At 47.6% G+C, this 14,397-nt stretch overlaps 1 protein-coding gene and 1 long non-coding RNA gene across 4 annotated transcripts in view; one reads left to right on the top strand and one right to left on the bottom strand.

Annotated features, from left to right (window-relative positions):
* The window catches only part of LOC149854147 (uncharacterized), a 56,735-nt gene extending 47,568 nt beyond the window's left edge, over nucleotides 1-9,167 (top strand). For both annotated transcript variants that reach the window (XR_016438899.1, XR_016438898.1), the window contains one exon: nucleotides 6,893-9,167. This is a non-coding gene — a long non-coding RNA (uncharacterized LOC149854147). The remainder of the gene's footprint in view (nucleotides 1-6,892) is intronic.
* LRRC75A (leucine rich repeat containing 75A) overlaps nucleotides 1-14,397 on the bottom strand; it is a 167,191-nt gene that overhangs the window by 32,915 nt on the left and 119,879 nt on the right. The window lies entirely within an intron of this gene.

Here is a 14,397-nt window from a genome sequence, read left to right as displayed (position 1 = left end):
CCCCACAAGCAAGTAAATCTCTCTGGTAGCCACCGGGGTAGTGGGTGCTTTCCCTCGCATACTGCCCTTTGCATCACTCCAAGTTGTGGCTGTCGAAAGGGAGCAAGAACAGCTTGGGGCTTCACGTCAGCATGTTGTTTTGCGGCTAGACTGCAAATATCTTTTCTCTTTTTACAATCCTCTATCCCTGAAAATGATGCTCACCTGTTTATACGAGCTAAAGCAAAACATTCAAGACCCTTAGCGAAGGCAGAAAAGGTGCACAGTTTAAATGTTCGAATAAAACTCACTCATTCCCCAGCCTTTACATTCCTACTGGCAAATTATTGCCCCAGTAATATAAGGCTCCAGCACGCTATGTGGATTTCCCTAAAGACGCAAAACCAGTTATTCCAGTAGATAAGAAAGGCATTGCCAAGGTCAAAACAACCTTGGCAGAATAAAATTGTAATCCACTGTATTGCTTTTCGGAGTGAAATCGCTGTGATTGCCTGACTCTCCAAGCTTACAATAATCCTAATTGTCCTGCAAAAGTTACCAGGAAGCCTTAAAAGTGTCACTGCATTTTGCTTTTCTGATAGTCAGACTTTGCTATTGGTCATCTTGAATGATGTTTGAAGATGCTCTGAAAACTATAACAATGCCAAATCTCTTCCCTACAGCTGTCTGATCCCAAGGATTTTGCTTGGGAGTTTCCCCCGGTTGGCTCAGTTTCTGTATATAATGAATGACAGTGAGCTGTATGGCCTTGATCTGGGATGAATATTACATGACGATGGGAAACTGCAGGGGTTAGCACAAACACCTCGCAAGGAACATGCCCCTGTTAGGGGAACACATTTTAATAAATAAACCAAGTCCATGAACTGTTCAGTTTTCCCTCTTTGGGAAATCTTGTTGCATCTGTAAGCAGGAAAGCCGGCCAAGGGCATCTTCAGAGGAACATTTCTCTGAGGCTGACAGGTGGGTTGATCGGGGTGTTACTGGAGTCTCCACCAATTAGCCAAGAAGCTGTCAGCGACTAATACTCACCCCCTACCTTTGTGTAAATACTGACATTTGAGAAAGGAATGATGAGCACCAGGGATGGCTGCCTCCCAAGGAAACATCTGAGATATTCTGGGCAGAAGAGCTCTTTTGTCTAGTCATAACAACATCTACCCTGGAGTAGGGAAGGAAGAAACACTGCGAATATGAGAACACCACCAGGTGCCACGAAAGAAAAATCGGCCCAGACAAGAGAAATCCAAATCCTGGATCTGAGCACCCAACCCTGGAAAGGATTCACACCAGAAACCTGGACCCACCTCCACGTTCTGCCCATGTAAGATAGGCACAAAGCAAAAACCTTTGATCCAAACTTGTCCAGATTTGGGAGACTTGGAAAATCTGGATCTAAATCTTACAGTTTGGGTCCATGCCTACTATAAATGCAAGAGCTGAGATCACTTTTTCTGTGTTTTCCATATCTCTGCTCTTTGCTGGTGTATGTTTCTAACCTGCTTTGAATTATAGGCAGGGGGATATGAGTCAGTTTCTATTTATCTGAACCTGTTCACCCATCCCAAATGAGCTAGGGGTGAATGAACTGTAAGCAGCTCAACCCCTGTTTGAAGGAGGCAGCCCAAATGTGGGCATAGATCACCCAGGCAACAAGCATGCTTTCTACACGTCATGTTGACAGATCATGATACTGCCTGGTTTATTATGGCTGGTAATCTCTGGTCATGAGACACGCTGACCTGGAAAAGAGAGGCCTGCGGACAGTCAGGATTAAGATGCGCTGGCGGTTGCCAAGTGGTTTGGGGGTAAGCTGGAACGCCGGCAGGTGGCACGATGCCCAGATCTCACACGTCACCAGTGCCTCCTGGTCGTGAAACGTGGTAGGAATCCATGACAGACGTTCCCCAGATATTCATGCTTTCCTGCTCAGCCAGACTCCCGCACAATCTGCCACTTGCTGCTTCTCACCTGGCCTCCCAACTCACACAACATGGCTTCCTGCTTCAAGAGGTACCAACAGCATGCAAACTGGATCAAACCCTTCTCCAGCCTTTGGGATTAAATCCAATTCAGAGGCCAACAAGTTCAAGAGAAGCTGATTATTCTGGGTGGCCCTTTCAAAGAGCTTGATTTCCATAAGGTGCTGAACAGTCAACCTCTGCAAACCAGACCCCTGTAAAGTGCCTCGCACTGGGTACCCAGAATCACTCGTCATTGTGAAAATCTTGTCCTGTGGTTTTAATGTTCTGTATCCTTGAGACAGGACCAGCCCATCAGTTTGGTGGGGCTATTCAAATGCGGACCTTGGTTAGGACTGCTCTTTGAACACCAATTTGACAGAGAAATGAGCGGAAAATGAGACACGGTGAGGAGCAGGAGGTCATAATTCGTCTTCCTACAGCAGGACGGTTTAAATTAAATAATACAAGTGACAGTTTTCAGTTGCAAGTCAGAGTCAATAAAATACAGGAAGGCTAAAAAACCAATTCTCTATCATGCAGGCGTTGTAAAAGTTGATTCTCCTGCATGGGAAATGCAGCTGAGATCCTTGGGCATTTATACAGATGTGGGGAGCCTGCTCTGATGTGCTGGAAATCCAGCGCGTTGGTGCAAACTCAGTTAATTACATCTGCTGGAGCACACAGATTGCTGCGCTCCGGCAGCCTCGTGCGTCACGTGTATCAGAAGTGCAGCACGCCTCTGCGCTGCAAAAATGGCAGTGGTGCACTTTGAATTAAAACACATTTGATGTGCTTTAGTTCAAAGCGCTCCGCCACCATTTTCTCAGTGTGAAGAGATGCACGTGACACAGGGGTGCTTTCAATAAGTACGGCTCACTGATTAAAAACACCCAGCGCCATGTCAGTAAAAATGCCCCTTGTGTGAGGCAGATACTTTGGACTGACCGGCTCCGCTGTTTGGAGAAGCAACTGACTCAAGGTGGCCTGAAGACAAGTACCATGTGCATTAGTGACAGCAGTTTCCTCGTGAGAATCACTATTTTTTTTTTAACCCTGAGGTGGAAGACCGTTGTAATTGTTTTCATAACACACGTGCTCATGGAGCAGTCGGTGACATTTTGACACTGGCGTGGGGAAGGAATCAACGTCTCCAGCTGAATCTCAATTTAATAATTTCTGCCTGCGGATTCCCAACCTTGCAGCCCAAATTTTGGGAATGGACTACAAATACGCCCAAAGTGAGTCTCATCTCCACCCCCTCCAGAAGGGGAATGCTTATTAACAAATTGCCCTTGCAGGCTGCAATCAGAGGCCTATTCTAATCAGGGTCAGAATAGAAGACATATTTTCGGAGACTACTGGACACTCCAAGGTGTGAGATCTCCCTGAAAGGGTACAATGAATTTTCTGTGTTGCTGGTGGCAAATTATTTGCTTCCTTGCCTTCCTGTTCAAGCTTAAAACCCCCAGCTTGCCTCCATTAGTTTCTTCTCCCTGAATGGAGCACACAGTTTCAATTCCCTTTGCAAGCCAATTATCACCTAACCAGAAGGAATATTGAGAACAAAGTCTCCATTTCAGGTGCTCGGCTCCCTTCAAGACAGGGGAGAAAAAAGCTGTATAGGTTTTTTTTTTACCAGGACGTGAAGCTTGAAGACTCAGCTGCTAGGGAATAAATGCTGAGTATGAGTGGTAGGCACCGACTGTAATCGCCCAAGGCTTTAGAGACCAAACTGCGGCTTGAATGGTCTTGACAAGCTCAGACAAACATACAAGGTAGAAAGAAAAGTTCTTTTACTATAGGTCAACGAATCCCATCTTCCCTGCCAGAAGAGGATTTTTCCTTTGGGGATATCTTCCAGAGTGTCTGGCTATAGATTTATTTGCTCAGACCAATGGCAAAAACAGCTTGTCAATATTAATATTCTTTTGGAGAGGAAAATGATTGCTCTGCTTCTAAGGGTAGCTGCCTTAAAAAGCAAACGGTGTCCAGCGTGCTTGTTGCAGGTAACAAACAGGGTAGGGGTTCACTTTAAGGAGTGATGTAGTGGAAAAAATTAGCCTCTTTCAAAGGCTACATGCCATTCTCTTCACATAACTAGTATACGAGCAGTATCAGCTTGAATATTATACAGTCAAACCAGCACAAAGCTGGTCTAAATGTCATATGTGATCAAAGTAACTCTAGCCTTGCAGGGACAGGAGGGAAGGGCCGCTGACTGAGTGGTGTGCGTTCTGCAGGGTGGGACAGTGCAAATGCCTGCACTAAAAACAGCAGGGGGTCAGATCTGTGACCACAAGTAGAAGCTGGAACACACAATGGGCAGAAATGTGAATCGTAGCGGGGTGCTGATTTGCTTTGTATCTTCATTTGGATTTAACAAGAAATTCTAACAATAACCACATATTAAATGACCCTTACATGCACTCTGTAACCCTGGCAAACGAGAGAATGACGGCTGCTGCTCAGTTAAGCATTCAAAAATCAGGAAATGCCAAAATGAAACCTTAAACTGCTCCAGGGTGATGTGCATTTTTTGTGACAGCCTTGAATTGCAAGCTCACATTTCCCAGATGCTGATATAATATAGCTTCTCGAGCACACCTAATAGCTTGTAAACTGAGTCCTTCTCTTTGTACACCAACCCTGTGCATGCAGATCAACCCAATGAAATACACCCTGTAAGCCAAGATGTGGGAGACCTCTCTCTAAACTGTCCCAGCCTGCTATTAATTATTCAGTCCAGCTTACATTAGACTGAGAAGTCCTCAGGACAGAGACCATCTTTGTGTGTAGCTGTGCAGCCTCTAGCAGAAAGGGGCTCAGATCCCACTGAGGTCCTTTGAATGCTACAATAGCACAGGACCGAAGACCCCATGTGTCCAAGACATTCAGTCTGAATCCAGACTTTGCAGCTGATCCACATTCCTTGCTGGCACAACTGAAAGCCTGGATCTGATTGCCCCTAAACTTGGTGAAATTCAGAGCCAAGCCCAGAAATCTGCAACTCATTCCCATCCCTAATTTCCATGGGCCATTGCTCTAATACACCATGGCACAAAACCTACCTTCCTTCCCATGTAGTGAATCCACATCTTCATGCTCAAAACCCCACACAGGTACAACACTCTTGCCCGTATCCATTCTCCCAGGCACAGCCTGGTTTCTCAACCAGGCTCTCTTGCTTGAGCTGACTCATCAACTCTGCGTCATACAATACCGCGTGCGTCGAGACGGCTCTGCCGGTAGACCCCCATTCGTTCTGTATAAATATGATCATTAGTGGGTAACAACCTGTGAGCAATGAGCTCATAGAGGAATCTATATTTGCTTTTGCTGGTGATTTTTATTAAGCATAAAGAAGGGAGAAACACGCTATGTAGTAGCTGATCCCCAACCCACAGACCAGACCGACTCATGAAATCTTTTCTGTACAACTGAATGAACGTAGTCCAAAATCTAATCACTGTCAGTCACCAAGAGATAAGGGCATTTCACTACATTTGTCCTACCACAGTCTTTTGCATCCCTGCAAGGACCAGCCTGGCTGCCCGATGCTGAGTGCTAGCTTCTAGCACTTCCGGTGAAAGGCACTTGAGAAGCTTAATTAAATCTAATGAGCCTCAGCTCACGGTGCAGGGGAATAGCAGCATCCTCATTTTACAAATGAACTGATTTTTCCTAACGATAGGAAATAGGGGGACAGGTGCTGCCCATTTTCCACCAGTTTTCAAATGGAGGGAGGCTGACATGGTTTCCCTGGCACTTCATAATGCTAGCACAGAGTGAGGACAGTGTCCACACCTGGCACACCTAGGAAGAGGTCTCTGCCGCTGCCTCCAAAAGACAGGTCTACAGGGAGCGGCAGGAATTCTGCCTGCAAGTCTCCATTTTAGCTCTTCCATCAAATGCTTCAACAAACTGTCTTGGATGCACAGGCTTCAGCCTCCTCCAGTTACATAGCACACCATCAAAAATCTGCTTATTCTATACAACTTCAGTCACAGAGTCAAAAAGCTTCCTCTAGCCTAAGTTGGTTCTCCCCAGTCCTGTTCCTCTCTTAAGCATTTAGAGCAGCAGCTCCCAATCTTGGGGTTGCTACTCCATTTGAGGTCACAACAATAAAAAATGAGGTTGCGCACTCCAGGGCAGGGAGGCATGGGAGGGACACATGCCCCCCCAGATTTGTGTGCAGGCTTGGGGCTTCCTGCCCCACTGTCTTCCCCCCAGGGCCTCCGCAGCAGAGCAGGGCAGGGAGGCTCAGTGCTGCTGCTGGGAGCCCCACGCTGGCTATGATGCCATGGCAAGGCACCTCTGCCCACCTGGCAGCAGCAGGCACAACTCAATGCCGCTGCCGCCGCTGCCACTGCTGCTGGGCAGGCAGGGGGTGCCTTGCCATGGCAGCATGGCCAGCATGGAGCTCCTGGCAGTGGCGCCAAGCCTCCCTTCCCTCCCAAGCCAGGTCCCACCCACTGGGCTACAGAGGCCCCAGGGGGTGGGCAGCAGGGCGGGGAGCCCCAAGTCCACAGCGGGCAGCCTGCATCCTCCCTGATGGGCTCCGCTCCGGCCATGCCACCCATGGGGAAAAGGGCAGAGGGTGGAGCCTGGCTCTAGCCAGCTGGGGCTCGGGTGCTCCTGGGGGAGGGGGGGAGGGGGCTGTGGGCCCTGGTCCCATAGCTATGGCAGCTGGGGGGACAGGGGGCTGCAGGTCAAGAGTGAGGGGCACCTGCACGGTTGGTGGGGTAGAAGGCTGTGGGTGGGGAGTGAGGGGCACCTGTGGGGATAAGGGGGAGAAGTGAGGGGCCATCCTGAGGAAATGGGGTCATGTCAAGGAAATGGGGTGATGCTGAGGAAAAGTTGGGGAAGCACTGATTTAGAGCTAACAATACACACTCACAATGCAGGATTTTTTATTTATTTTTTTTTAGGAAAGCAAAAGGTTTGTTTTCATCAGCCAGGACCTCCACAGCCACATGCTGGCGTGGGAAGCTGTGCTGTGCATCTCAGCTACCTTGGGACGGACCTTGGATGTCAGCCCTGTCAGTCACCAGCTTCTCTCGGAGGAGGGGGTTTACTAGTATGATTCATCAGCAGGAGCCAATGCAAAGAGCCCCGATGCTGTCAAGAGAATTAGCAGACAAATCACCGCGCTGCTTCTTTGCGAGCTGAAACTAAAGTCCTGCTCCACCAGCACCCAGAACAAGATACTACCCCTGAGGCTAAAGGGAAACGTCATCAGCTGTAACTCGTAGCAGGCCTCCTATGCTAGCTCTGTGGCTGCCACTGGAAAGCAACCTCATTCGCTCACGCACACAGACACACCACGATGGTGGGACAGGTCAGAGAAGCCCACCAACTTTCAACCTATTTGCTCCTTGGCTCTTTGAAAGTTCAGTCACTTCCCACCTGCACGACATCCCTCTTTCAACAATTTTTCTGTGGGTTTGGGCGGCTGCAGTTTAGGTAATAACCAATAACGAGATAAACAACTTGATGTAGCTTCTAATTTCAGCCAGATTAATTAAAGTTACTCATCACCCAGCTTCCTGCCTCTAAACTTCAGATATCAGGCAACCAGGAGCAACGACGTCTTGCCTTGGCACTGCCAGGAAGATGTATTCACAGCATTCAGCCTGCTGCAGGATCCCAGTGGAGGGTATTGTTCAGAGTGTTGCTTCCCAATGACTCAGGGAAAACAAAGATGACAGCCCTCAACTGAGCAACCACAGGAGATCCCGTGTACTCCATGAGCATCAGTGATAAACGCACAACAGCAACCTCTTTATCTGCCATAAACAGCATCTAGCTGAACTGTTTCCTAATCACAGGACAATACTCTGGACTTACAACAATTAACCTTTAGCTCCACAAAAGGCATTTAATGTACTTGCACTTAATTCCATTTGCCTTGCCCCGCAGGTCATTCCAGTAACCCTGCCTCTCTAAGCAAACCCACCCCCATTTGAGAACGGCTGCTGCTACGTTTTTATCCCCAGCATCAGCCTTGCAGCATGTCTCAGCAACGCAGTGTGCTCATCAGTGAAAGGCAGGGACTGCTGTCAGCTGAGCCGGGCCAAAGAGCCCCGATGCTCCAGGGACTCATGGATTGGCATGGTCCAGAACCCAGTCACCTGCTCACCGCTCCTTCCCCAGGTGCAAGCCACCGAAGGACGGCTCGCTCGCTCGCTCTCTCTGTCCTCCCACTCCCCAAAGGAATTCTTTCTGCCTAAGCTACTCTGGGGTAAGTGGGACCCAAAGGCTGCACGTGATGGAGCACAAATGCACAAACCTTTCTGAGGGCAGAACGAGATGGGTAGCAAGGTCACTGCAGAAGCACAGGCAAGACACCCCCGGCAGCGTTCTGGTTCCTGCTTACATCCGTTATTTCAGAATAGTTCTCTGTTGGCCTGTCACAGACCAGAGGCATGGAAAAAGGCCGCCTTGTTGTGAACTCATGTTTCTTCCCACAAAGTAATTTTACTTTTAGAGAGAACACCATTCAGTGAATTGTGGTGATCTGAAACCGAAGACTTCCGTTTAACGTACTATATCAGAGCCCTTTCTGCCCTTTCATATAGCAAGCAGAAAGGGAAGGCATCATCTGACATTGTTTTTGCTCCTCCTTAATGTCCAAAGCCAACCTGGAGTCAAACCAAAACCATTGATCTAAACATCTCCAAGTACTTAGGCCAAAAACTGGATCCAGTTCAGAATCTGGTGCCTCTGGCATCATCCCTATTGCACGTCAGACCTAGGTTTTCATTACCTCCTTATTCAACAGAAACCTACTGTATCACAACACAGGACAGCTTAACACACTGTTGTTTCATACCACCACAGTCTATAAAGAGTGCACTACTATTTTTGCTTTCACGTGGCTTAAAACATTCTTTCAAGACGTCCGTTGTTGTGTGGATTTATATTTTTCTCCTTTTGCATGAAACACCCTTTCTCCCCCATGCGAGTTTCTGACTTATAAGTGATGACTAGTGACCTCGCAGGCCCTTCTCTCTGTAACATCACGGTCTGTTCTCATGGAAAGAACAACGGTGTTTTCGTTACATCCTTCCCACGGTCATGGGGTGCTGGGCATGGACGTGTTTTAATAAAGCTGTATGCACTTAAAAAACAGAATAAGGCACCTCTGAGAAAAGGCTTCATTTGGTTTATTTCATTTGCAAATGAACGCGCTAGCATGGCTGGCCAGCCTTGAGATGCAGACGCGTAGGATTAGCCCCAGGTTATCCGTCTTACACAGATACGTTGTCGTGCTATAAGCCAGTCTGTAACTACAGAGGATTTCTAATAGCCCCTATGCTAAATACTACTGCTGTTCAAATCCATGCGGCTCAGACAAAACTCAGCTGCACAATGCCCAAAAGAACAGGTTTCTTCTACTCCTTACAAAGAAAATATAAAGGAGACTGCCTCTCTGCATCCAACATTGAGCTCTACAACACTACAATGAAATAACCAAGGTATGTGTATGGCACTGCTATCCATTCTGAAAAGATACCATAATTAATCCTAGTTATTGGATGTTATGTCACTGCCCTTGATAGACTGCTACAAATTGTGTTCATCCCATACTCCAAGGATCTGAGCTATTTTGTAGGGGCCCAAAAGGAATATGGCTTTGAAGATCTAGCCACTACAGGGGAGGAAGCACTCTGCTTCCTTTGTGTCTGCCTCAGAGAAACTGTCTTCAGAGCCAGAGAGAAGCACAGAAAGGTCAGAGGGAGATCAGGTGTATGCTACAAGAAATACAGGGCACTGACAGAAGTGACGGCTTGTTGCACAATCCGGCCCCTGGAGCGCTCAACAGCTGTGCCCTGACAGAAGTGCATGGCTGCAGAGTGCCTTAGAAGTGCCTGATTGCGTGACAGTCTGAATGTCCTCCAAAGTGAAGCGCCTTCATTAACCTGTGTCACTGCAGGCCAGGAGTAGGCCTGCTGATGCAGGCCAGCCCTGCCCCAGGTGCTGTCTTCAGAGCGGGTGGGGAGGGACTTCCACCTGGGGTTTGCCCAGCCTACACTGGAAGGTGGGGCAGGTGGACTGGAACCCTCCACCCCTCAAAGTGGGGGGGCTGCAATCCACCTGCTCTACCCTCCAGCACAGGCTGGGTAAACCCTAACTGAGCTCCCTCCTTTCCCTTCCCCCCCCATTCTGAAGATGGCACCAGAGCTGGGCAGAGAGAGGTGTGGGGCTATGGGAGAGCAGCTGAAGACATGCAGCTGCTCCAAACTGGAGGTCGACCCCCCAGCCCCCCGGACCCAAAAGCAAACATCTGTTAGGTCCAGGGGATGCTGTAACTCATGGCGCTTTCTGCACAGTGCCACGAATTACAGCAGGGAGCACATCTCTGCCAGCACCCACAGTATACGCAGATAAACTTTCACCATGTCTCTGTCTATGCACACAAGGTGTGGGCCATGCTGGGTCTTCTGTCATCTCAACTGCGTCTGCACTCTGACATAATAACAGGAAAACCGTACCTTCTACAATTATTGTTCTTAATAGGGTGCAGCTAAATCCCTGCAATGTAATTTGTTTCATTCACATTCTGTCAGGTCAGGAAATTATCAATAGAAACAACCAGGCTGGGTGGGGAAGGAGAGGAAAACACAGCATGGTAGGAAGCAGAGTTGCCACATTCAGGACCGTTTACCAGATCTTTTCATTATCTCAGCAGAGAGAGGGAGTGTGTGGGAGTGGCTGCTGGGTTCATTAACGAAGCTAACGGAGTTGCTTAATCAGTCACAGCCTAATGCCTCGGAGGAGGAAAGCCAGGAAGAGACAAAGGACAAAGGGTGCGGTGGGTGGGTGCAGAATGTATTTCCAATGGTGCTGGGTCTGCGTTGTATGGGGACCTGTTGCCACAGCTGCACCGTTAGCCACAGCAATATCACACGGCTGCCCCCGGGGACACAACCCATATTCCTTGTGAAGTCACAGGGCAGGTCCTGAACAAGAGACACGTAAGGGAGTTATCAGCAACTCGCCAATTCCTCCCTTGCTTTTCTGCACTACCTTTCTTGGTCTCGGATAAATTCTCCTTTCTTCAGCCCTGGCCTTCTTGTTGCGTTGGAGGATCAACTGGTCACTTTAGGATCAAATGGTGTCAGCTCTGACCCTACCAGCAGTTCCAGCACTCTCACGATAAGCCACCTCTTCACAGCAAACAGATCCAAGGCTCCTCCTTGTCTGGGGCTTCTGTTCCTTCATTTCTAACAACCAGCATCATGGTGGGGGAAGATTAGATGCCAGGCACGAATTCATTTAAGTTCTTAAGGGCGACCACTTAATATTTCCAGAGGAGACTTTAGTTGGACTAAAATGGGCTGGAATTTGAATACTTAACTGTAGCCACATGGCTATGCATAAAGATCAAATTCCCATCCTCAGTCCTCTTAATGCAGCTTCTCCTGAAACTTTGGTGCAACAAGCACATCGACAGAGCCTCTAATGCTTTTAGAGCAATTAAAAAAAAATGAAAGCTGTGGGAAAAAACTACCCTATTGCTGCTGCTGCTGTGGGGAAAAGTTGTGCCAAGTCCTGGTAGGGCTCGTACTAACCAGCACCAGGGTGTAAGTAGACAGCAGTTTGTATTTAGTACATGCACTGGGAAGTTAGTTGCCTCCCACTTGCAGCCTGCTTGCAATGGTAATCACATGATTAGTGCAGATACAGCAGATACTGCAGGGACAGGTAGACGGAGACCTGGAAGTGCTGCAGTGAAAGGCCCGGTCAAGGACTAAAGCATGCACGCCAGCTGTCCTAAGAACTGTCACCCCCCCAAAGAAATCAAACCGTGAGACCTGTCACGGATCTGCCTGTATCTACTATGTGGTGCGCTCCTCGCTGCCCTCCATCCACAGCAGTGGAACATGGGGACAACGTTTGGCATTTGCACAAATGTAACAGATTTTGAACAATTTGGGATTGTGCTTTAACTAAATTCTCCTATACCTCCTGTTCACAGAGCTCCTACACATATCTGGATGCACATTTGTCACACGTGCACGCGCACACACTGTTCAGGCAACACAAGTCTTATGTCAGTGCCCTCCCCCAGTGAGCGGATTTGTATTTGCAGTTCTCAACAGATCATTTGTTGCAGTAGCTACAACTGCTGCTTATGGCTCGCCTACAAACCCTGGGCAGCTGCTTTGGATTTTTTCTTGCAAACGTTCATTCTCCTTTTGTTTTCAAAGGAAAAAAAACCCACATAATTCATGCTGCATGTTTCCCACCATGAAGCTCTCTCTTGTTCTATGAAAGCTTTGTAGAGACACGAGGGCAGACAGAGAAAGCAATGCGAGTTACGTGAGTAACGGCTCCACCATCGGCATTCCTTAGGAGAGGACTGACTGACTGCCTTCTGGCCTTGACGAACTGAGGAGTGGGATGTCAAAACATTGTTCCCACCAACAACGAGCAGCTGTTTAATTTTTGCACACTGATCTCTTGCATCAAATCACCCTTTTGTCTGGTCCAAGAAAAAACAACTCTTATTTTTCTTCTTTGCCCTCTTGTATGAGCTGTTTGGGCTAAATCGTCAACAGTGGTAGACTCATGTATGTGCCTGTGCCGTCCACCTCCCCCCGCCCCACCATGTAGCTGCCACTAGGATTAGAAATACCACCTAGATCAACATTTTATTAATAAATTGCATGAAACACATGTATGATACTGTAATGCATTGGCAAAATGTGTTACGTTTCTCTGTTGACCTAGTGGGTAACAGCCCACTTCTGCTACCGGTGAATATTCTCTCCCTTCTTTCAATCAAATAAGAGAGGGCACTATTGAAGAGCTGATGATCCAGGGTTCAAACTCCAGCTGATAACCCAGCAGGGAGATCTTAACCCAATTAAACAGATCACTTGGATCAGGTTTTGAAAGCACATGACTGCAAATAATTAGAGCGAGTACAATGGTACATTTAAGAATCTGGATTGTGGGCATAACTACACAGGTAGACATCCAACTTACCTCAACAGACTGCCATAATAACCCAGGGTTGAACAGTGCACCAAAACCATTTGCTCCTATAACTTTACACAATCTGATCCAAATCATTCCTTTGCACAGGCAACTGCATGTTTTCCATCCCGTTCTTCACAGCACAGTGCAACACATCCTGTGTGTGCCGAAGGGAGTCCAGGCTGAACCCAGACTGTAAATTCAGATACTTAAATGCCCATTTGTATGTATGGTTACCCCCGATTGTATCTGATGCCAGCCCGCATTTTAAGAGTAGTCATAATCATTTTGATTGGAAGTGTCAGGTGGTGACGGATAAGCACCGAACTATCCTCACGACCAGGATGATAGAGGTGTTGCTGATGCAAGAATGACCCTCAACGGAGATACCGACACTGAAGCAAACTAGGAAGCAAGTGGAACGGGTTTGACTAGTGTGCTTCTGCATTCCCTTTAATACTATAAAAAGCAGGCTGCCATGTTACTCACAATACTACTTCAAAAGCAGACTGCTGCCGCTCTGCCTAGCAGTACAGGTACAACATGCTTTTGATGGTATAACCTTTGGTTATTAAAACAACTATGCCGTCATTTTAATTAATTCAGCATTCCGGGTACCCAAGGGCTTTGGATTTTTACGCACAACTCTCACTGACGCTCAATGGGCGGGTGGATGTGGTCTGTACAATTTAATAATGAAATCTCAATGCTTCTGCAAACAATACATACTACAACCACAATTTTAAAGGCACAGACACTAAGACTCAGCTAAAAGGAGTTGCCCAAGGTCGGAGAGGCTGTATGCGGTTGAGTCCCTGCTCCCAGTCCCAGGCCTTGTCCGCGGACTTGACGGCGCCATCTTGATGACAGACATTCCTATCATTTCACTGCAGAAGCGCAGCGATTCTGCCTCCCAGGGGGAAGAAAGATAGTTTGATCTGAATGATGACAAGCTAATACAAGAAGGTTAAATAAACCCCTCTGTACCAGGCTGCATTCTCCTACTTGAGTAGTCCCTACATTTCTTTGGTAACTGCCTTCCATGGGCTAAGGTCCCGTGGTGCTGAGCATTATATCAAATCTTAAGAGAGAAAAAAAATTTGCAATGAACCAGATTTTAAGAGGACTCTATTACAACGCGTTCCAATTCATAAGCTGCTCAACTTAGACCCAGTATAACCCAGTTATATCCAGTATAACCCATAAGCTGCTAAAGTTGTACCCACCAGTACCTGGAACAGCATTCAGGATTCTGCTCTCCTCAAAGCATTATCTTAGCTTTGATCCGCCTGGAGATCCAGGTCTTATCAGAATAGGTGGGAAAATGCATCAGCGCGTAGGAGCTTTATTCAAATAATCTCAAAGCAAATGGTACAGATGTACTCCGAATCACAACCACTAGGAAGATCAGGGGGGCTGGGAAGCACGAAGAAAAGGGCAATGAAAG

Source organism: Crocodylus siamensis, chromosome 13 (genome assembly GCF_052110815.1).
Source record: "Crocodylus siamensis isolate JL-2025a chromosome 13, ASM5211081v1, whole genome shotgun sequence".
NCBI classification, from domain to species: domain Eukaryota; kingdom Metazoa; phylum Chordata; order Crocodylia; family Crocodylidae; genus Crocodylus; species Crocodylus siamensis.
The sequence above is the reverse complement of the archived record's forward strand: the minus strand, read 5'-3'. Positions and strand labels throughout refer to the sequence as shown.